General features: G+C 44.2%; 1 protein-coding gene across 39 annotated transcripts in view; it reads left to right on the top strand.

Moving 5' to 3' along the window:
- Nucleotides 1–24,502, top strand: part of FAM156A (family with sequence similarity 156 member A) — a 52,476-nt gene that overhangs the window by 10,564 nt on the left and 17,410 nt on the right. For 3 of the 39 annotated variants that reach the window (XM_035289584.3, XM_017968503.4, XM_035289583.3), the window contains exons 2-3: nucleotides 10,777–10,950; nucleotides 13,078–13,180. The exons of 2 other annotated variants lie outside the window; for them this stretch is intronic. The gene's annotated coding sequence lies outside the window, so the exon portion shown is untranslated. Of the gene's footprint in view, nucleotides 1–10,614; nucleotides 10,951–12,718; nucleotides 12,808–13,077; nucleotides 13,181–13,820; nucleotides 13,943–15,908; nucleotides 16,040–20,261; nucleotides 20,418–24,502 lie in introns of all 39 variants that reach the window. 34 more of the 39 variants (XM_078363956.1, XM_078363940.1, XM_078363955.1 and 31 more) reach the window with 24 other exon arrangements.

Here is a 24,502-nt window from a genome sequence, read left to right as displayed (position 1 = left end):
CCTTGACTCGTGGATATTTATTTATTAATTTATTTGAGACAAAATCTCACTGTGTCACCTAGGCTGGAGTGTAGTGCTGCAATCTCGGTTCACTGCAACCTCTGCCTCCTGGGTTCAAGCGATTCTCCTGCCTCAGCCTCTGAGGACTACAGGCGCTGTCACCATACCTGGCTAATTTTTTGTATTTTTAGTAGAGACGGGGTTTCACCATGTTAGCCAGGATGACCTCGATCTCCTGACCTTGTGATCTGCCCACCTCGGCCTCCCAAAGTGCTGGGATTACAGGTGTGAGCCACTGCGCCCAGCTGACCCGTGGATTATTTAGAAATGTATGGATGGTTTAATTTCTAAGTTTGGAGATTTTCCTGTTTACTTTCTCTTACTCCTTGGTGTTTTTTTATTTTTCCTGTTTTGATCAGAGAACATGCTCTGTATGATTTCAATTATTTTACATTTGAAAAGGTTTATTTTGTGACCAAGGTATGGGCTATTTTGGTGAAGTGTCCACATGTACTAGAAAAGAATGTATATCCTAGTGGTGTTATGTAGATGGTTCTGTAAATGTAAATACAATTCAGAGGGTAAATGGTGTCATTCAGTTCTTCTATATCCTTGCTAATTTTCTTTCTACTGTTTCTATATATTATTAAGAGAGTGTTGATATCTCCAACTATAATTGTAAATTTGTTTATCTTTTCCTTTATGTGGGATTTTGATTTTGTGGGTTTTTTCGTTTGTTTTATTTTTTTGAGACAGAGTCTCACTCTGTCACTCAGGCTGGAGTGCAGTGGTGTGATCTCAGCTCACTGCAACCTCCGCCTCCTGGTTCAAGCAATTCTCCCTCAGCCTCCTATCTGGGATTACAGGTGTGTGCCACCACACCCAACTAAATTTTGTATTTTTTAGTAGAGATCGGATTTCACCACGTTGGCAGGCTGGTCTCGAACTCCTGACCTCAGATGATCCACCCACCTTGGCCTCCCAAAGTGCTGGGATTACAGGCACAAGCCACAGTGCCTGGCCTGCTTTTGTGTTTTGAAGGTCTGTTGTTGCGTGCTAGAAGAAAAGGGTTAATAATATAGGAAGCCTGAGACTTTCCTTGGAAGGGCCTGCTTACCATGTTTGCCCTTGCCTGGCATCATGGAACTTGGATTTGGGAAGGATTCCCATGTTTCCCTTCCTCTGCCTAAACTGTTTGTGCAAAATATAGTTTATGCTGGATAGGTGCTTTCATTCTGGAAGTCTGGAATCTTGGCACATGCTAGTCAGAGGGTGCCTGTGTGACCAGCCCCCAATAAAAGTCTTGGACACTGAATCTCTAGTGAGCTTCTCTGATAGAAAATATGTCACATCACACATGTCACAGTTGATTTCTGGAGGAGCGAATTCTGTGACAATCCTTAAAAAGGACTACTGGAAACTTGGGCTGGTTTCCTCAAGATATTGCCCCATATGCCTTTTTTGGTGCTGATTTTGCTGTATACTTTTATTGTAATAAATTTTCACCACCATGAGTCCGGCTACATGCTGACTGTGAGTCCTCCCAGCAAATAATCGAAAATGGGAGTGGTTTTGGGGATCCCTGACACAGTTGTGACAGTGGTAGGATTTGCTAGAATGAGCTTGACTCACTAAAATATGGTGAAAGCATTGTTTGAGCAAATAAAGAATGAAGGAGTAGTGGGTGATGAACCTTTTGTGCTCAGGTGATTATGGCCTCACACACGCTGTGAAACAGCAGCTAGCTGTTGTCTCTTGTGAGAGGTAAATGTTACTTACCGAATTTAAAAAGAACACATCCAACTCCGGGAGACTTGGATCACTGCATTCCTTGGCGTCTTTTGCTATGCTGGAGATGGGGGGTGGGAGCACAGCCAGGTCAAGATTTTGGTTTTTGTTCTCTCCTCCAAACAGAACAAAGGGCCTGGGAATTCACATAAGCAATGTTGGGTTGGGCGAAAAATATTAAAAATTTGGGTTTCTCTCTCCTCCAATGAAGGAAAAAATTAAATCAGTTCCTTGGGCTGGAGCAAAGCTTAGATAAACCAAAGGGAACAAAAAGAAAAATTCCTTCACCCTTTTCTTCAGCTTTGCTGCTGCTACTGCAGCCCCTCCCAGCCTTCCAGACGAATCTCCTCTGGCAGCTATGATGTTAACCCTATAATTGCAATGAGAGCCAAAAAAAAAAAAAAAAAAAAAAGGAATTAAAAATGGCTGTTTGTTTGTTTTATGGCTGTTGCATCTGGATGTATGATAAAATTGATGTGAAAAGCTATATCCTTTAATGTTATAAATGCTAGAGGGACCATCCCCTTCAGGGAAGGCTGGAGGGGTATTTTTTCTTTTTTTGAGACAGGGTCTCACTGTGTTGCCTAGGCTGCAGTACAGTGGTGTTGAGATTCACTCGGCAAAATATTACAGAAAATATTAAGGATATATTAGGGAAAGTTATAGATTAGTCTCAAACCTTTTGGAAGGCCCAAAGGTTTTATTGGGGCAGGCCGAAGGCGGTGGCCAACCATTATGTTAAGTTAGAAAGAGAGAGACTGATCAAAAGGCTTTACCCCACACCCATTTGTCTCTACTCTGTTTATTCATGTTAATTTTGTGCTGGGTGGTCTCGCAGGTAAGATCAAAGGGGAATTACCCGTTAATTGCATTTACTCTGGTCCCCCGGAACCAAAAGCTTTTATCAGTCTTAAAACCATTCTCTTAACCATGTTAAGTATCCACAAGTGTGCTTAGAACCTCTGTTTTAAAATGTTGCGGGAATAAATGTGTGAGGGGCAGAGGGTCTGGGTCGATTGGTTGAATTGGTTGCACTTCACCCTCTGAAAGCAGCCGATGACCAGCCCTAGCCCACTCAAAACACTGTAATAGTATTAGAGTGCATTCATTCATCTGTAATCTGTATTTGGGTTAGGGTCTGCAGGTCAGATTTCTGTGGCGGTGGAACTCACATCTCAGGTGGTGACCCCGATGTGATCGAGGGCACACGGTGGTGTGATCATGGCTCACTGCAGCCTTGACCTTCTGGGCTCAAGCAATCTTCCCATTTCAGCCACACGAGTACTTGAGACCACAGGCGTGTGCCGGGATGCCAGGCTAATTTTATCTTTTTTTTTTAGAGGGAAGAAGAGAAAAAGAAGGGGAAAAAAAGAAAAAGAGGGAAAAAGGAATATTACTTCATTCCTAAAATGGGTTTCAATAATGGCTGATCAATATTTTGAGTATTTAAAGTGGTTAATGCATATTTTATGTGTTTAAAATGGAGACCTCTATTGTGTTTATTTGTTCTGGCTCTGAGTTCAAGTCCTGGATATCGTTATCAATTTGTTGTCTCGTTGAATCTAAATCTCATTATGTGTCTTATGTATCTGGGTGTTAAGATCTCTTATTGTTACATTAATCCTTTTACCCTTGCATCCTTGTAGCTTTGAAATCTATTTTATTAAGTGTGAGAATTGCAACTCCTGCTTTTTAATTTATTTATTTTTTGCTCTCCATTTGGTTGGTGAGTTTTTTTCCATCCCCTTGTTTTGAGTCTTTGTATATCTTTAGATATATCGTTAGATTTTGTGGATAATGTATATTTTGTGTGTTTAAAATGGAGAGCTCTATTGAGTTTATTTGTTCTGGATCTTAGTTCCAGTCCCGGATATCGTTATCAATTTTCTGTCTCGTTGAATCTAAATCTCATTATGGGTCTTATGTATCTGGGTGTTAAGATCTCTTATTATTACATTAATCCTTTTACCCTTGTATCCTTGTAGCTTTGAAATCTATTTTGTCAAATGTGAAAATTGCAACTCCTGCTTTTTATTTATTTATTTTTGCTCTCCATTTGGTTGGTACGTTTATTTTTTCCAACGCTTTATTTTGAGTCTATGTATATCTTTGGATATACCGTTAGATTTTGTCTGTATCTTTTGATTGGGAGATTTGGTCGGTTTAAATTTAGGGTTGCTGCCGTTTGATATTAACTGGCTATTTTGTCCTTTCGTTGATAAAAATTCTTCTTTATGTTAATGCTCTTTACTTTTTGGTGTATCTTTAGAAAGGGTCATACTGGTTGTTCCTTTCTGTGTATAATGCTTCTTTTAGAAGTTCTTGTAAAGCAGGCCTGGTGGTAATAAAATCTCTGAGTACTTGCTTGTTCCTAAAAGATTTTATTTTTCCTTCAAATGTAAAGCTTAAATTGGCAGGATATGAAATTCTGGGCTGAAAGTTCTGTTGAGTAAGTATATTGAATACTGGCCCCCACTCTCTTCTAGCTTGTAGGGTTTCCGTTGAGAGATCTGCTGTAAGCCTAATAGGCTTACCTTTATGGGTAACTTGATCTTTCTCTCTGGCTGCCCTTAATATTTTCTCCTTCGTTTCGATCTTGGTGAATCTAATGATTATGTGCCTTGGGGTTGGTCTTCTTGAGGAATATCTTTGTGGTGTTCTCTGTATTGCCTGGGGTTGAATAGTGTCCTGCTTTGCTAAATTAGGAAAATTTTCCTGGATAATGTCCTGGAGAGTATTTTCCAGCTTGAATTCATTCTCTCCGTCACATTCAGGTACACCTATCAAGCGTATATTAGGTCTTTTCACATAGTCCCATATTGCTTGGAGACTTTGCTCATTCCTTTTTATCCTTTTTTCTCTATTCTTGTCTTGTCGTTTTGTTTCATTAAGTTGGTCTTCGACCTCTGATACCCTTTCTTCTGCTTGATCCATTCCGCTGTTTAAGCTTGTACATATTTCACTAAGTTCTCGTGTTGTATTTTTCAACTCCATAAGTTCATTTGTATTCCTCTCTATATTGTCTATTCTTTTCAACATTTCATCTAACCTTTTTTCCAAGTTCTTAGTTTCTTTACATTGGGTTTGAACAAGTTCCTTTAACTCCCAGAAGTTTCTTATCATCCACCTTTTAAAGCCTGCTTCAGATAATGGAACACAGTCCTTTTCCATTAGGGCTTGTTCCGTTACTGATGAGTCCTTTTCCATCAGGGCTTGTTCGGTTGCTGATGAGTCCTTTTCCATCAGGGCTTGTTCGGTTGCTGATGAGTCCTTTTCCATCAGGGCTTGTTCCATTGCTGATGGGTTCTGATTTTGAGTATACTCGGCCTTCTTAGGCTGTTTTTTTCCCTTCATTGTAGATGAACCGCCTTTCTAATTAGGTTTCTGAGTCAACCTCCGACTTATTGATTCCCAGTGCTGGGATCCGAGCAACCCACTGTGGCAGCCTAAATAGCAGCGATAAGACTGATGGTGCTCTTCTGCCCGGGAATCTCTGGTCTGGCTTCCCTCTTGAGTCCGCAACAAGCGGCTCTGACTTCCCGGAGCTCCAAACTCTGGTCAGTAGGGGAAGCAGTCCCGTTGGCTCTGCATGAAGAGCTGCTGCGCCGAGAAGCCGGCAAAACCGCTGTGGCGGCCACAAGAGTCGTGCTGGCGACCTGTGGGGCTCCTCCACTGGGAATCGGCTGATCGGTGAGTGACGAAAATTCGTCTAAAGATGTGGCGTCGTCTCGTTCTCTGAGCTTTCACTGAGAGCTACAATCCTGAGCTGTTAGTGGTCGGCCATCTTGGATCAGATGAAAAATCTAATTTTCTTATCTTTTTGTAGAAGCGGAGTCTCCCTATGTTGTTTAGGCTGGTCTCAAACTCCTGGGCTCAATCAGTCCTCCTGCCTTGGCCTCCCTAAGTGTAGGGATTACAGACATGAGCCACTGTGCCCAGCTGGGTTCCACCTTCTAGACTAATTACAATTTGCAAGTGTAAACATGTGCTCAGAAAACAGTACTCCAAAATGGAGGCACCCTCAGAGGAAAAAGTTTTTCTTTGACCTTCTCCTGACCTCCTCTCTCTCTGTCCCATCTTCTCCCGAAGCTAGCCATAGAAACTGGGATCCCTCTTCCCCAAGGCAGGCCATAGAAACCAGAATTCCCTTTCCCCCAAAGCTAGTTGTCAAACTTGAAAATATGACTAATTTTCCCTCTGCCTTTATATATAAAAGTGGGCCGTATTATATTGCCAGTGGGAAATTTTTAAAAAGTGGACCATAAAGAAATGATCTGACCTACCTTGTTTGACTGTAGGTCATTAGACCCCCATCCCATTCTGGAGAGGGTTCTGCCCCACATTCAGAAGGAAGGAATGCTGCTCAGAAAGGCCTAGAAGAGTCCAGACTGACGGGCTTTGCTGGGTTTCCCTGCTCAGTCTATTTGCATTAGCTCCTACCCTTTTTGTTCAATCATATTTCTTCATGGCTGTCCAGACTTTGGTAAATGTAAACATGAAAATGGGCAATGTCCCCTGTATCTTTGGATCTTAATTCTGAAGGCTCCCATGTATACACGTTAAGTAAGTTTGTATGCCTTTTCTCCTATTAATCTGCCTTTATGTTAGTCATTTCCAGTAAACTTTCAAAGGGCCAAGGCCCTTGGCCCCTACACAACAGAGGACGAATAGCCTGGCTCTGTTTCCCTGGTGCACACACCTTGGTAAGGCACTTTGACCATTTAATACAGCTGTCACCAGTAAAGCATTGAACTTTTCCTAGCTGCTTACTAGATAAATGATAGAGACAAAAGGGATAAGAAGTTATGCAAACCTATTTAAATTTGTTTTTAAATCTGGAATTTCATCCTGATCAGTTTCTGAACATGATGTGTGTTTTGATTTATTAAAATTTTTTTCTCTGAAAATTCTTTTGTCCCTCTTGCATATGATTATTTCAGAGAAAAGGTCTAAAGGATGGTAGAGGATAATTAAATAAATGGAAAGGTTTTTTAAAAAAAGAGATATTTGATTTTATTCAAAGTATATATTGAATTTCATCAAGTATCTTTATAGTATCTATTGAGATTATTTTTTAACTCATTAATATATCATTACTTACATTAATTTCTTTTTAAAAATTATTTACTTATTTTTGAGATGGAACCTCTGTCACCCAGGCTGGAGTGTAGTGGTTTGATCTTGGTTCACTGTAACCTCCACCTCCCAGCTTCAAGCGATTCTTCTGCTTCAGCCCCCCGAGTAGCTGGGATTACAGGTGCCCACCACCATGTCAAGCTAATTTTTTTTATTTTTAGTAGAGATGGGGTTTCACCATGTTGGCCAGGCTAGTCTTGAACTCCTGACCTCAAGTGATCCACCCTCCTCGACCTTCCAAAGTGCTGAGATTACAGGCATGAGCCACCATACCCAACCTGACTTTTTCTAAATATATTTATAAGTTTGTAAAAATTTTATTTATTTGTTTTTTGAGATGGGATCTTGCTATTTGGCCAGGTTGGTCTTGAACTCTTGTCTCAAGCAGTCCTCCTGTCTTGGCCTCCCAAAGTGCTAGGATTATAGGCATGATCCACTGTGCCTACCCATTAGTTCACTTTCTAATGTTACACCAGCCTGTGCTTCTAACATCTGATTTGGTTATAGTGTGTGATTCATTTGCTGTACTGTCAAATGAATAACTAAGTAATATTTATGTAAGATTTTTGCACCTATATTAATTAGTAAGTCAGATTAGCTAATAGGCTTTTTGGTAATAATATTCTTACACAGTTATATGGATATGCTAGAGCTAATCACTATGAACATATTGTTGGTTTATTGAAACTTCTATAAATATGAAATCGTGTTTTAAATTCTACTTAATATTGCTACTATGAATTCCACTATATTTGACATTAGTATTGTCACACCTACTTTTTAAAAAAATTAATACTTGTTTGGCTCTCTCTCTCTCTCCATCCATTTACCTTAAGTACTTTAAGGATGTCTTATTTTATGAACATATGTCTGGATTTTAACACAGAATCTGATCATTTCTGTCTTTTAACAAATGAAGTTAAGCAATTCACATCTATAAAGTCACTGATACATTGGGCTTATATTTCCCATTTACTATATTTTAAAAAATGTTTCATATTTCTTCTCTTAACTGTTGCTACATTGATGGAGCTTAATTTTCTTTTACCCTCTTCTATTGGTTTGAAAGATACTGGCCGGGCACGGTAGTTCATGCCTGTAACCCCAGCACTTTGGGAGGCTGAGGCAGGTGTCTCCCAAGGTCAGGAGTTCAAGAGCATCCTGGTTAACATGGTGAAATCTTGCCTCTACTAAAAATATGAAAAATTAGCTGGGAGTGGTGGTGGCGCCTGTAGTCCCAGCTACGTGGGAGGCTGAGGCAGGAGAATTGGCTGAACCTGGAGGCGGAGGTTACAGTGAACCAAGATCCCGCCACCACGTTCCAGCCTGGGTGACAGAGTAAGACTCCATCTCAAAAAAAAAAGAAAGATACTGATGTGATTTATGTCCTACTAGTGTTAAAGACAAATACATATACATATATATGCCAATAATTATTATCAGATTTGTGAATTAATATTTATAAAATTCCATTCTTTCAAACAAAATGAAATTTCAGAATACTTTACCATCCTTCTTCTCTCATTCTCTATCTTCCAGATATGTTTGAAATCACCTGGAATTTTAGTTGCAAATTTTATTTCTAATTTTTGTGGGTACTACATAGTAGGTGTATATATTTATGGGGTCCATGAGATATTTTGGTACAGGCATGTAATATGTAATAATCACACATATCCCCTTAAGCATTTATCTTTTGTGTTACAATCCAATTATACTCTTTTATTTTAAAATGTACAGTTAAGTTATTATTGGCTATAATCACCCTGTTGTGTTATCAAATAGTCAGTTATATTCATTCTGTTTTTTATGCCCATTAACCATCCTCACTTCCCCACCACTCCCCACTACCCTTCCCAGCCTCTGGTAACCATCCTTCTACTCTCTATATCTATTAGTTCAATTGTTTTAGTTTTTACACCCCACAAATAAGTGAGAACATGTGATGTTTGTCTTTCTGTGCCTGGCTTATTTCACTTAACGTAATGACCTTCAGTTCCATTTATGTTCTTGTAAATGACTGGATCTCATTCTTTTTTATGGCTGAATAGTGGTATCACATTTTCTTTAATGGACACTTAGGTTGCTTCCAAATCTTGGCAACTGTGAACAGAGCTGCAACAATCATGGGAGTGCAGATATCTTTTCTATATACGGATTTCTTTTCTTTTGAGTATATACCCAGCAGCGGAATTGATGGATCACATGGTAGCTCTATTTTTAGTTTTTAAAGGAACTTCCAAACTGTTCTCCATAATGGCTGTACTAACTAGCATTCCCCCAAGAGTATATGAGGGTTCCCTTCTCCACATCCTCACCAGCATTTGTTATTGCCTGTCTTTTGGATATAAGCCATTTTAACTGGGGCAAAATGATAGTCTCATCATAGTTTTGGTTTGCAAGAAATGGAAAGTTTTGATTACAGAATGGTACACTGATTTTTTAACAATTAAAAAAACATAAAACCTGACACCTGGAAAGGGTATAGCCAGAGAGCGGGGACATGGTGATCTCTGTTTTTCAAAATGGTTCCTGAAAACCTTCCTCTTTTCCTGAAAAAATGCTCCCTATTCAGCCTTCCCAAATTGCTGTATGTGGAGATCATTACTGACTGCTGAGTGCACAATTGCACCTGACAGAGCTGCAACTAGGGGTCAGCAGGGTCAACCCAGCTACTGAGCATCCCATGCAGAACGTCTACAAATGTCATTCATGCTTGTGAAGAGGAGGAACAGGTGTCAATGGTTAACAGAACCTGGACTGCCTGCCTTCTGTCAGTCCCTCTGAAACCAAGGATGCAAATGAGTTGTTTGGACTGGACAAGGAAGCCTAGAGGGAAGGGTCCCACTGTGGGATGGCACGTTGGGGGCCTTTGCCAGCTCCTGCCTATGTCCTGCTAGGGGTGCCCTAACAAGGGTAAAGTCTTGTGTCCAGGGGTACCATGTGTGCCTTCTGGGATTGTATTTACATGTGGGCCCTGACTGTCCTGACACTGCCTCATCCCTGGAAGGCATTCACGTCAGCTTCAGCTTCCTGGCCAGATTGGTGCCGAGCCTGAAATGGAGGCTTGGGCTGGACAAAAACAGGTTCATACATAATCTTAGTTAGGAACTCATTTGCCTTTTTAAGATAGACCTTCATGGTTACAGGGATTTGTATTAGTTGGCCGTGATGGTAAACTTGATGTATCAACTTGACTAGGCCACAGTACACGTGTATTTGTTCTAACATCAGATTAGGTGTCTTTATGAAGGTGTTTTTTAAGATGAGACTAATATTAAAATCAGTAGACTGAGTAATACAGATTATACTCCATGATGTGGCTGGGCCTCATTCAATTACCTGAAAGACTTAAAGAAAAAGAAAGACTCCCATCCCCCCTGAAGAAAGAAATTCTGCCTCCAGACTGCCTTGAATTTGAGCTACATCGTCTTCCCTCAGTCTCCAGCCTGACATTATCCTCTGTATACTTTAGACTTGCCAGTCTCCACAGCCAGTAAATGCTCTCTTTGTCTCTGTCTCTGTCTCTCTCTCTCCACACACCCACACACAGAGGAACCCTAACCAATAGGCGGCCTACATCTGGGACCCTTAAAGGGCATAACTGAGATCAGTTCTGCAGATTGCTCTCACTCTGCTGCATGGCTCCTAAGGCAGAGGCCTGTGGCGTTCTCCTCCCACCCTCTGCAGACTGCCATCCATGGGGCTTATCACTGACTCAGCGTTTGGTCATCCAACCATGTGGAGATCACTACAATTCCACAAGTGTCCCCTGCCCTCCTTCTGCCTATGAGGTCACCTATCCCATCCTGAGGACACAGGGATCTACTGGGTATGTTTCCAACCTTCCAGGAGAGACCACGGGGCCTGGTGAGGGAGATACACCTGCAAAGAGAACTTCAGTGCAGTAACAGCAACGGGCATAGCCGGTGTGTTCACGAACTCATGAGAGATCACACTACCAGCATCTCCCGCTTGATTTCCCCAACAGCAAACGGCTTATCCTGGAAATGATCCCTTTGGTAGGTAAGTTGGATTCCCCTTACTGTTTCCCCCAGGCATGCAGAGCTACAAAGCAAATTGACACTGGTATGTTGTGTCAGAGTGGAATCCAAGAATGGAATGCCCTGCAAGTGATGTGATTTCTAAAGCAGTCAATAAATCTTTGTAAGTTTCTGGGTGAAGCAACACACAATCCTCCCTCAGTTCACAGGGAAGTGATGTGTATGGAAAGAAATCCAGTTTACTTAGGACTCTGGAAAAAGTTGTTTGCCTCCCTGTAACTTTCACCCCACAAATGCCAGGAGCCACTTCTAGTTATTTGAACATCCAAAGCTGCCCTTGGAAATGTCTAGAATGCCCCAAAGTGGGTGATGATATTCTGATTATACACCACAAGTTTAGGATTTAAAAGAAGTATCCTAGAACTTCTTAATTACATCAAAAGGATAGGAACGTTGCAGTCTGTACAGAGGAAACAGCACGGTAACATGGGGAAGGACACAATGTTCCCCAGGAGGGGTTGTGGGAACCTTGTTCCTCTGTGTTACTTTCGGTGATAAGAAAATGTTTCAAGGCCAGCTGTGGTGGGTGGTGAAGCTTCATGTCAAAGGGCAGCCACTGCCATAGGACACTGATGCTCAGGATGGTTCTGTGGTGGTCATGACTCTGGGATCCTGGGACGGATGTCCTCCTTGGTGAGCACAGCCCTCTCCAGGCTGGGACAAAGGAGGAAGGGGCCAGGCTAGGTTGTCAGGCTGCCAGGGACAGCTGTCTGCTGTGAGAGAAGGAGAAGGACAGCTGAAGGGAGGAGAGGGGAGTCGAACTCCTCAGGTGAGGGGCAGATGTCTGTTAGTGAAGGGAAGACATTGGCCCTAAGTCCTGTCATTGCTCTAGGCTCCTGTGGAAGGAAATGACAGTGTAAGAAAGAAACCAAGGCTGGTGGGAGGGGGACAGTAGCTTGCATCTCCTCCCGTCCTGTGTGTTCAATGGTCCCTGAGAGGAGCCCATGCCATTTTTGGGATCTAAAAGGTCATTTCCTGGCACCCCTTCATTCACTGCCCATGAAGAGAAGGGATTCGAGATAAACTGAGGCCTTCAAGGAGAAAGGCCAGACAGAGTTGTGAGGCCTTCTCAAAAGTCCCTCTGCCCTACCCTTATGGTGAGTCTCACACTGAGTTCATCATGTCCTGTGTTCCTGTGTACTCTAAGGTCACTCTTCTCAACCTCATGTCTCTCCTGGGAAGAGACAGCCAGCCTTGCTACCAAAGGGATTTAATAAGCTTTCTGAAATTTCCTTAGGCTGAGCAGCAAATTTCCAGATCCTAGGACACCATTGTGGCCACACTACATGAGATTCACTGGGTGTGATCCTGGAGTCTGCACTTTTTTTTTTGAGACAGAGTTTTGCTCTGTGCCCAGGATGGAGTGCATTGGCATGATCTCGGCTTGCTGCAACCTCCGCCTCCCCGGTTCAAGCAATTCTCTTGCCTCAGCGTCCCAAGTAGCTGGGAATACAGGCACATGCCACCATGCCCAGCTAATTTTGTATTTTTAGAAGAGATGGGATTTCTCCATGTTTGTCAGGCTGGTCTCAAACTCGCGACTACAGAAGATCTGCCCGCCTCAGCCTCTGGAAGTGCTAGGATTACAGGCTTGAGCCACCGTGCCCGGCCTTGGAATCTGCACTTTTAAGATCCTAAGTTCTAACTTTCATGGAAACATGTCTGAGCAATACTAGAGCAGGGGAATAGTCTCCTTTCCCAGTTACACAGCTTCTTTCTCCTTTGTGAAGGTATAGCAGGGACAGGTTCGTGTGTTCTCTGATGTACAAACCCAAGACCTTCAGGCGAGGAGACCGACGCTGACATGCTGCCTGTTATGGTAATGACACACTCAGGGCACCGTCTCCAAATGATACCCAGACCAATCCTCTCAAGTCTCCATCTCTTAAAGATTTGTGAAGAAATCAAATATCTATTGTCTGTGAAGTCCCATGCTGTAAAATGCTAAATATTTTGCAGTGGTCTTTGGAACTTACCCTTGGTTGCACAGTGGAGTTTTCATGATGCCTGTGGCCCTTGGCTCCACCACTCACTGCTGGGTGATGTGGAGAAAGTTCCTTAACATCTCTGTGCCTTCTTTCTCCATTAGTACCACGGAAATACTACTAGTAACGTTGTCTACTTCTTGGGGCAGTTTAGAGCACTGACTGTGTGAAGACATGTACAGTTGTCTGGACAGTCCCTGGCATACGGTAAGTTTCCAATCAATTCTAAGCTGTTTTTGTTGCTGTTCCCTCGTTTCCCTGGAGCATGTTCTGGAGAGACAAATGTCAAGTCTACCTTTGACCCCTTGAATGATGTGTAGATTGTCTCTTCAGCTCTTCAGGGACTCAAGGTCTGAGTCTGTGGGGCGGGTGGGGGGGGGAAAGGCATATTTTATTAGCATAATGAATATTCAGCTCTCCCTATGGGACATTTTGGAGCCTAAATACAATACTGGGGTTTCATCCTCATGAGCTTGTATGGAAAATTTGAATGGAAATTCCTCTAGGAAATTAGAACTCTAGTGACCTCTCCCTGTGACTTGTATAATGCTTGGACAAGTAAGTGGGCATTGGATAATCATAGCACAAAAGCATATAAATTTTTAGAAACATTTTAAAGAGTGAAATTTAAAGGCCAAAAATTATTATCATGTAGATTGTTCTATTGCTATTAGTTCTATTAAGTCCAACTCTCCTCCATCAAATTGTGAAGATCTGAATCCGATGGAGATACGAAGCTGTTAGCAGTTAATTTTCATCAGTGGCATTTTATTTTTTGTATACTGTTCACCTCGTCTGTTATATCTTGTGTTGATTACTTCTACCATTAATATTCGTTGTTGGCTAGGCATGATGGCTCACACCTGTAATCCCAGAATCTTGGGTGGCCAAAGCAGGATTGCCTGAACCCAGGGGTTTGAGACCAGCCTGGGCAACATGGTGAGACCTTGTCTCTACAAGAATAAAAAAGTAAGCTGGGCATGGTGGCTCATGGTTGTATCCCAGCTACTCAGGAGTCTGAGGTGGGAGGATTACTTGAGCCCAGGAAGTCAGGGCTGCAGTGAGAAATGAATGCACCACTACACTCTAGCCTGGGCAGTGGGAGTGAGACCCTGTCTCAGAAAAGTAAATTCATTTTTCATCTAATGAAAGACTGATGGTACTAATATTTTCTGAGCTACATCATGAGAAGTTGGTATCAGTTTATTCAGATCCAGAGTGAGAAGAAACGGGCAATGGGGAAAGAGAGTGGAGTGTGGAGGGCAGGTGAAGGTGTGCGGGAGCGGGGAGAGGGGTCTGGGGCAGACGGGGCGAGGAATAATGGGGAAGAGCAGAAAGCAGAAGTTCAGAGATGTGAGAATAAAAGCTCACGCTTCTGGATACTTGCTATGGGCCAGATGATTTTAGTGCACTCTGCTCCCACGCTTTCTCTCTCTCTCTCTCTCTCTTCATTTACATACATTTATTCATCTTAGGCTATATATATATATGACTATATTTTTAAATTATATGTATGTATATCTAATAACAGTCATTTAGTGCTCATGACAACACTGTCAGGTGTGTGTTCCTAATGTTACTCTCCCTTATGACAGAAACGAACTGTGAGACATAGCTTAAGAGACTAAAGAACTTGCCCAAAGTCACGTCGCCAGCAAGGGCAGAGTCAGATTGGTACCCAAGTTGGAGAGGGGCATATAGACATACCCAATCCAACCCTGACACTCTAGAATGCACTGCAGTGTGGAATGGTAGTCTAGATCAGAAGACAGGTGAAAGCATCCAGCAGCATTCATGAGATGACATTATCTGCGTGTGGATTGAACATGAGGTCCCTTGAGTGCGTTTGATAATACGGGGTGGTGCGTCATTAGCAGGAAAGCACAAAGATGGCCTCTGGTGCATATCAAGCTTTCTGTATGTGTTTGCTACCATGGATGTTTGCAGCGACATCCCTGTCACTGTCATTATGGGAAACAGCTTTGGTATAATATTAAACAAAACAGCAGATGCAGTATTATAAACACACTACTTATTCTCCAATTGTATATATATTTTTTAAATGCATAGAAAAAAGCCTGTAAGGGAATGCACCACATATGAAGTGTTGTTGTCTAAGTGGAAAACTCTCGATCATTTTGAAATAACATTCCTTTCACGGTTTTACTTGCATTTTCTTTGTTATTATTACTCAGCCACTGTTTCTATAATAATTTTAAAAATAGTTGTTCTGAAGACTCATTCTCTTAGGTATTTTGAGGATTAGGGATAAAAGGTGTTTTGCTGTCCTTATCAGACGGAAAACCAGTCAGAGACCCCAGGGGCAGCATTTAAAAAAGAAGAAAGGTTTGCGGTAGGGTAGAAAGGGCAGTGAGGGAGCAGAGTAGTGCAGATGGAAGGTTAGCTGAAGACCCCAGGCACCCTGAGAATGCCACTGTCGGTACATGTCAAAATAAACCAAAACACCCGCATGTCCGTAAGGGGAGGCTTCTGTGCTATCGAGATGGAGATCTTTATGAAGTCTCCTTAGACCTTTCCTCTCCTTCCGCTCCAGCGGCACAGTTGGGCAGCACATGTCCCTGGCAAGGTGCTGCTGCTGGTGAGCTGTCCTGAGGTCAAGGCCCGGCCCACCTGCAGCATCATCACTTCCGAGAGTGGCCTGGGGCACCTGTCTTGGTATCTGGAACCCTACAGATTGAGATCAGGGAAACAGAAAACACACGGGGCAATAGTTAGACTCAACACTCCCCCCATGACACCAACAGTGCAAAGTGAGAGGCACGTATAGGTTGTTGTGGTCATCAGTTTGGGATGATCAGGGCTGGGTTGGGTCAGTCCCGGAAAGACCTGGGGGAGTGAATGCCAGTGTGATCTATGACATTACTAGTGCACAAGTGGCTAAGCTTCTCTTTCCTGGGTTTGTTTTCCTGCTAAGACGAGAGAGTGCTCCATTGCTGTGGTGGGAAGCCCCCTGGCCCGAGGTGTGTGAGGGAACGACTGCACCTAGTGATGAGCCTTCTGAAGATTCGCCAGAAGCTGTGACAACAGGGCACAGCCCGCATAAAGGTATAAAGGTTCCTGGCCCTTACCACCCACAGACCCAGAAAGCTCTTGGGCCTGGCTGTGCGTCATGCTGTGGCACCTTCAGGAAGCTTTGAGGCCACCCTCGAGCTAAAGCCAGTGCCCTTCAGCCTCCTAGTGCAGGTCAGGGAGGCTGCCCAGAAGCTGCCCAGTGATCTGAATTAGTGCCAGGGGAACGGGTGTTTGTGTGTGTCTCTGTGTGTGTTTAACAGACAGGGAAGGCACACCTGTAACAGCCAGAGAAATCCACCAGGGCTGGCTCTGTCTTGCTTCCTACGTGAGGGACTAACTGCCTTTGCTCATTCCCACACGTAGGCCAAGCTAACTATGGGAGGAATTTAGTGTAGGGTTTAACTTCAAAGCAAGGATGATAATCGTCCGTTTCAGAACCCAGCATGAGGAGATGTACACACAAGCAGCAATGTTGTGTGAAAGGTTTATGGGAGCACTGTGACCTCACCAAGGACAAAGATGTTTTGCAACCTCATTGGGCTCCTGCTGACACCTACATGTCTTTGGTCACCATTATCCTCTTGAACTCACCCTCTCCTGATTCTCCCTTCCCCAGTGTAAAAAGAAGCTTGGGATTCATGCCCCTTAAGATGGTTCCACAGGACATGAGTCCATCACCTTGCTGTTTCTCTGAAATAAAGTCCGTTTCCTCTGCCCAGGAGGCGGAGGTTGCAGTGAGCCATGATCAGGCCACTTCGCTCCAGCCTGGGCCACTAGAGACCCTGTCTTAAAAAAAAAAGACTTCTTTTGTTGAACAGTCATTTACCAAACCCCAGCTATCTCCTGGGTACTGTGCTGAGTGGGGTATATGACAAAAAAAGACACATCCCCGCCCTCATGGAGTTTATGTCAAATTGTAAGATAATGGTCTATCTACTGATCCCACACATAAAATGCAAAAATTCCTGCCAGACTTCAAGTAATATCCTACCACTTCATGGACACTGTAAGACTGTTACAGCTGTGTACTTCCATTTCCTTTCTCCCACCTTTCAGCTATTGTTGTCTTACATCATATTTCTACCTGTGTCAGAACCCCACAATACATTGTTACTATTTGACAGTCAATTTTCTTTTAAAGAGATTAGCTACAAGGAAAAATCTTGGCTGAGCATGGTGCCTCACGCCTGTAATCCCAGCACTTCAGGAGGCTGAGGCAGGAGGATTGCTTGAGCCCAGGGGTTTGACAGAAGCCTGGGCAACACAAGGAGACCTTTTCTTTATATAAAAGAAATTTAAAAAATTGTTTCAAAAATCGGCCTGGTGCAGTGGCTCACACCTGTAACCCCATCACTTTGGGAGGCTAAGGCAGGCAGATTGCCTGAGCTCAGGAGTTCATGACCAGCCTGGGCAACATGGTGAAACCCTGCCTCTGCTAAAATACAAAAAAATTAGCTAGTTATGGCGGTGTGTACCTGTAGTCCCAGCTACTTGCGAGGCTGAAGCACGAGAATTCCTTGATCTGGATAGCTGAGGTTGCAGTGAACCAAGATTATGCCACTATACTGCAGCCTGGGAATCAGAGCGAGACCCCGTCTCCAAAAAAAAAAAAAAAGAAAAAATCTTTTTTGATGTTCAGCACTGTTAAGTTTTGTGTGTGCATCCAAAGTTCTTTCTGTTTTCCTTCTGAGCCAAGACATTGTCAAATCTGTTGACAATGATTTTTCTCCGCATTTTTGTTTGTTTACCTGTTTGTATAAACGTGTTTATGTCACCTTCATTTAAAAAAATTGTGATGTGAGATCAGGAGTTCAAGACCAGCCTGGCCAACATGGTGAAACCCTGTCTCTACTAAAAATACAAAACATTAGCTGGGCATAGTAGCGGGCGTCTGTAATCCCAGCAAACTGGGAGGATGAGGCAGGAGAATCACTTCAGCCCGGGAGGCAGAGGTTGCAGTGAGCCAAGATCGCACCACTGCACTCCAGCTCTGGCTACAGAGTGAGACTCTGTCTCAAAGAAAAAAAAAATGCTGACTAGAAAGTTCTGGGTTGCATAGATTCTGATGAAAAGTCTGATGGATAACTTTAAATTTGTTCCTCTGCATGTAGTGTTTCTTCTTTTGTTTTCTTTTTCTGCCAGGGCATTGGTGTTGGGGTTTGAATCAAGCTTCTCCGTAGCTGAACTGGCCTTTAGTTGTGATGTTGCTGTGGTTATTTTCAATATAACACAGTATTTCAGATTCAGGGTACAAGATACCAGTATGCAAAAATCAATTGTATTTCTTCTTATTTTATAAATTGGCATAAGAATTGTACACATATATGGGGCAAGTAGTGATATTTTCATACATATAATGTATAGTCATCAAGGCAGAGTAATTAGCATATGGATTGTCTCAAACATTATTTCTTTGAGTTGGGAATATTCAATGTCTTCCTAGCTATTTCAAACTATATATTATTTGTTTATTGTTTCAAGACAGAGTCTTGCTCTGTCACCCAGGCTGGAGTGCAGTGGCATGATCTCAGCTCACTGCAATCTCCGCTTCCTGAGCTCACTGCAATCTCCGCTTCCTGGGCTCAAGCAATTCTCTTGCCTCAGAGTCCCTGGTTACGGGGATTACAGGCAGCCACTACCATGTGTTGCTAATTTTTGTGTATTTAGTAGAGACAAGGTTTCGCCATGTTGGACCTGCTGGTCTCTCAACCTCCTCACTTAAGGTGATCTACCCGCCTTAGTCTCCCAAAGTGCTGGGATTACAAGTGTGAGCCACCATGTCTAGCCTATATATTATTGTTAATTATAGTCATCCTACAATGCTATGGAACACTATAACTTCTCCTATCAAGCTGTAATTTTGTATTTTTTTTTGAGATGGAGTTTGGCTCTTGTTGCCTAGGCTGGAGTACAGTGGCATGATCTTGGCTCACTACAACCTCCGCCTCCCAGGTTCAAGTGATTCCCCTGCCTCAGCCTCCCGGGTAGCTGGGGTTACAGGCATGCACCACCACGCCCGGCTAATTTTGTATTTTTAGTAGAGATGGGGTTTCCCCATGTTGGACAGGCTAGTTTCGAACTCCTGACCTCAAGTGATCCACCCACCTTGGCCTCCCAAAGTGCTGGGATTACAGGCGTGAGCCACCACGCCCGGCCTAATTTTGTATTTTTTTTTAACAAATATCTCCCTATCCCTGCCACTGTTTACCCTTTCCAGCTTCTAGTATCCTCTGTTCTACTTTTTATTTCTATGAGACCAGCATTTTTTACCTTCTACATATGAGTGACAAGGTGTGGTGTTTAAGTTTCTGTTCCTGGCTTATTTCACTTAACATAAAGTCTTCCACTTCCACCCAGGATTGTGGAGACTGACAAAATTTCCTTCTTTTTTAGCCCTGAAAAGTATTCCATTGTGTACATGTACCACATTTTTTTCATCCATTCATCTAGGCTGATTCCATAGCGTGGCTATTGTGCATACTGCTGTAATCAGTGTGGGAGTGCAGATGTCTCTCTGACATGGCTGATTTCCTTCATTTTGAATAAATGCCCTGTAATGGGATTGCTGGATCATATGGTGGTTCTATTGTAGTTTTTGGAGGAACTTCACTTCTGTTCTCCCTGGTGTTTCTACTAGTTTGAATTCTCACCAATAGGGTATGACAGTTGCTTTTTCTCTGCATCCTTGCCAGCATTTATTTCTTTTCTTTTCTGGAGACAGGGCCTCACTATATTGCCCAGGCTGGTCTTGAAGTCCTGAGCTCAAGCATTCCTCCTCCCTTGGCTTCCTAAGTAGCTGGGACTACAGGCCTGCTCCATCTCAGCCAGCTCTCACTGTGGTTTTGATTTGCAGTTCTCTGATGACTAGTGACGTTGAGCTTTTTTAAAAACGTTTTTTGGCAATTTGTATGCCTGCCTTTGAGAAATGTCTATTCAGATCGTTTCCCTATTTGAACTTGGATGGTATTTTTTGCTGTTGAGATGTTTGACTTGTTTGTATGTTGTGGATATTAATACCCTGTCTAATGAATAGTTTGCAAATCTTTTCAATCTTTTGTAAATAAGTAAATATGGGATTTAATTTAAAAAAAATTTTTTGAGACAGGGTCTTGCTCTGTCACCCGGGTTGGAGTGCAGTGGTGCAATCAGGGCTCACTGCAGCCTAAACCTCCTGGGCCCAAACCTTCCTCCCACCTCAGCCTCCTGAGTACCAGGGACTCCAGGTGCTCCCAGCTAATTTTGAATTTTTTTGTAGAGAGAAGATCTCGCTGTGTTGCCCAGAGTGGTCTCCAACTCCTGGCCTCAACTGATCCTCCCACTTCAGCCTCTAAAAAGCTGGGATTACAGGACTGAACCATTGTGCCCAGCTTGAATATGGGATTTTAGGCATTAAGCAGGGACAGCTGTTTGGGTGAGTGTAATTAAGGAGCTGGGTTCTTCAGTCAGAGAGCATCCCACCAGGCATTCACTAAGCCCAGACCGTGTTCAGAGCGCTGGAGGAAATGCTGGAAATGCGACACTGGGCTCCTGTGGTCCTACGGCAGTGCACGTCCACCAGGGAATCAGAGATGGCCACTGAGTGTGTCCCCAGGAGCATCAGGCCCACTGGCCAGGGCCACTTGAACCCCAGTCCCTGAATTCCACAGCCTGACAGCTGTTTTCACCCATGAGCTAATAGCTCTGCCTTAGGGCTGGTCTAGAAGAGATGGGGCAGGGGGATGTCTATTCTCCTTCCCTTTGGACAAAGCCCTGCAGCAAGCATGGATGCCCTCATGTCACATCTCCTATAAAGCAGAATCAGGCATTGAGAGGAGGGGGGATGGGGCTCTCGTGACGTAGGCAGGATGGTTGACTGGGGACAGCAGCGCCCCTGAGTGTCAGCTCTTGGTCTGTGCCACAGAGCCTCAGCACAGCATGGCCAGCTGCTTCAGCCTCCATCCACTTGAGCTGCCTCTGCTTCACTCCCTTGCAAAGGATCTGCAGGTGTCCCTCTGTTCAAGGCCACAGAGGGCACAGGGAAGCCAGGTGTCCGCTGTGCCTCCTAAGTGCACTTGCCCGGGAGGCTAAAGCAGAGTTGTTCAGGGCAGATATAAAGGATGTGGACAAGCAATCCCAGGGCTGGGGGAGGCTTCCAGCACTGTCATAAGCAGCACAGACCCATGCTCTTATTCCATCGGGGCACAGGCACCCCTTCCCCACACCAGGACAGTGGCCCCTCAGCAGAAGGGCAGCTGGGGCCTTAGGGGCACAGGGTTCTACTCCATGACGGCATGAACCCTCCAAACCTAGAATGGATCCCCATTTTTGATGGGGAAAAGGCTCCACTGTGTGTGCAGGGCTGCTCCGGCCCTCCTGGGTGTGGTCTAGTCCCAGAAACAGCCTCTGAGGCAGAACCTGGGGTCTCCCTTCACCTGGAAAACAATAGGTTACTCGGCTGCCTGGGCCTGGGTCCTGAGATCAAGGGTAACTCCGTAAGGACAGAATCTGCCCAGAAATGCTCTCCCTAATCCTCATTCCTTTCCCCACCTCATTACTACCTTTGACTCTGTTTCTGTTTCCCTCTGTCTCTGTGTCTTGCCTCAAGAGGGTGGGTGATCTCTTGCTGTGACTGCATCTGACACGTGTCCTGTACCAAGTGACTTTTTAGGTGTCTGCATTGCAAGATGTCATTCTGCTGAGCTCTTTCAGGCTCTGTGTCCAGATTCTGAGGTCTCTGACCAATTTGGAGGGCAGTGTCCCAGGTCGGCAGTTCTCTGAGCTGTGGAGGACTTGTGTCCAGGGTGACAGTCCTCTGGGCTGGTTAGGGTTTTCTCCCAGCGTGTGAGGTGTCTGATCTGCTTTAGGTGTTGTGTGTAGAATGCAAGGCGTGGGAGCAGTTCTGGATTTCAGGAAGGAGGGTTTGAGCTCTCCGGAGTGTCTGTGTCAAGGATGGGACACAGTAGCGCCCCCTGGGCTCCATATCCTAGGTTGTGAGAACACTGAGGTTATTCCAAACTCACAAAAGATGTCTGATCTGTTTGGGGTCCTGCATCCTGAGTGTGTCCTCTCTGGTTATGAGTCCCCACCTGAACAGTCGAGGCTGCTGACATGTTGAGTAGTTGCTGTGTCTCATGTTGTAAACTCTGCTGTGTGTTCCACACTCAGAGGTCTCCCAGGTGTTTCTTGCAGGTCACATTGTGCCCACGACCTCTGTGTTCCCTGTCCCAGTCCCCTCAACTGTTTCTGTTTCTGCATCTCAGGGTGGGAGCACTATGGTTTTGTGGGCTTCTGAGTCCAGGGTGTGAGGTCTGTGAGGTAATTGGGTTTCTACATAACAGGTTCTGAAGTTGCTCACATGCACAAGCATCTGGATTTTAGAATCGGTCATCTCCAAGCAGGTTTAATGTCTGTGTCCTCCTTCACTGAGTTCTCGGAGGTGTGTGAGTTCTGCGAACTGTTCAGTGTTGTGTGTCCAGGGTTGATGTGTCTGAGCTGCTGGTTCCTGGGTTTTTATCTGGGTTTTCCATGCTGTTTGGGTATATTGGGCTTTGTGAGTCACCCTATGGGGTTCCTGAGGTATTTGAGAGTCTGTGTCCAGGGTAGGATATTTTAGAGCTGGTGGGAGATATGAGTCCTGGTCTGTCTTTGGTTCCATGTTCCATGGATTAAAATGTCTGTCCTCTTTGGGAGAGCATCTCCAGCATGTGAGACATTGTCACACAGCATATTTCACACATGAGGTGTTTGTGTCCTTTTCCTGATGTTTGCGTCTCACCCTGTGCAGTCAGTGAGAGCTTGTCTCAAGCTGGCTGTCCCAGACTTGTCCATTCCAGCCCCTTACAGCCTGGCTTACTTATCTAGACCTGTGAGTTTACACGGCCAGCATCCTTCACAGCCACCTCTGGGGTTGCAGTCAAGTGACTCTATTGAGAGTCACAGCTCTCCCTCAGCACCAGTTGTGGAGATCTGATTTTGGGGAGGGGTTTCTTCTGTGTCTCTGACGAAAGACACAGAACAGGGCTCCCTCTCTCAGGGATGAACAGGACCTGCCCATGTGGTCCTGAGTCGTGTGGTCTGTCTCCTGCTAGACCTCACTGACACCCAGAAAATAACCTGGACACAGTGTCCCTGTTGCATCTCTCCAGAACACATGCCTCAGACCCGGGATGCCCTGTGCCCTGGTGGGACGGCAGAAGACTCTAGCTGTTTGGATCATCTTCCAAAACCCTAACTTCACTTTTACATGATAAGGATCTACAGAGTGGCCCCTTCCTCGAAAACACATAGAGTTCTGAATGCAGGATTTGGGGCTAGGGAAGGGAGGGGATGCAGGTAGATGCCATCTGTGGCCGGGGGAAGGTGTGGGCCTGAGACCGTCTAAGCTGTAATGTAGGACTAATGGGCACAGACCGTTCAAGAGAAATGTGTGTTGCGCTGAAGAAAGTAGAAACTACCCCCAGAATGTCCCCTCCGTCTCTTAAACATGCACGGTTTAATTCTGTTATTTTGTGAGGCTCTTTGCATGATGATGCAAGGATGCATAGAGGACTCAGTCACACGGGGGAGAACGAGACCCTGAATGGTCTCACAGTCTAGCGGGGGAGGCAGATGTGTTCCTTCAGGCAACAAATATGTATGAAGGTCTTCTATGTGCCAGGCACTGCTTCAGGTGTGGGGATACATCCGGGAAACAAATCAGCAGAAATCCCTGCCCTGAAGGGGACGTGATAGGTGGCAGACAGCAAACCCTCCACAAGGGAATCTGAGACAGGTTTCAATTAAGAAGTTTATTTTGCCAAGGTTAAGGACGTGCCCCTGACACAACCTCAGGAGGTCCTGACAAAACATCTCCAAGGTCGTCAGTGTACAGCTTTGGTTTATACACTTTAGGGAGATGTAAGACATCAATCAGTGCATGTACAGTGTACATTGATTCAGTCTGAAAAGGCAGGACAACTGTAGATTGGCGGGGCAGGGGGGGTCTTTCAGGTCATTGGTGGATTCCAAGATTTTCAGATTGGCAATTGCTTGAGTTTATCTAAAGACCTCCAACCATAGGAAAGAGTGTCTGGATTAAGATAAGGCATTGTGGAGCCCAAGGTTCCTATGCCAATGAAGCCCCGAGGTAGCATGTTTCAGAGAGTATAGGCTGTTAATGTTTTTTATCAGACTTCAATAGGTGCTGGACTCTTCACTAATTCTCTCCTAGGTCAGGAAAAAGACCTGGAAAGGAAAAGGGATTCTCTACAGAATGTAGACTTCCTCACAAGTGATGGCTCTGTAGGGCTATTTCAAAATGTGTCAAAGAACTATATTGTTGGGTGAAATACTTTGACTTCTTTCAGGGCCTATTTGTAACATGATGCTATGCTAGTCAGGCTTGAACTTGGTATCTTATTGCTAAAGCCTTAAGATCTCTTCCTTAAGATAACAGAAATGCTGGTCAGTTGTGCCTGAATTCCGTAGGGAGAAGGGTGTAATGACGCATGTCTGACCCACCCTTCCCATCATGGCCTG

The sequence above is a fragment of the Callithrix jacchus genome, chromosome X, assembly GCF_049354715.1.
Source record: "Callithrix jacchus isolate 240 chromosome X, calJac240_pri, whole genome shotgun sequence".
Classification (NCBI taxonomy): domain Eukaryota; kingdom Metazoa; phylum Chordata; class Mammalia; order Primates; family Cebidae; genus Callithrix; species Callithrix jacchus.
Note: the sequence above shows the minus strand (reverse complement) of the source record. Positions and strands in the feature narration are given on the sequence as shown.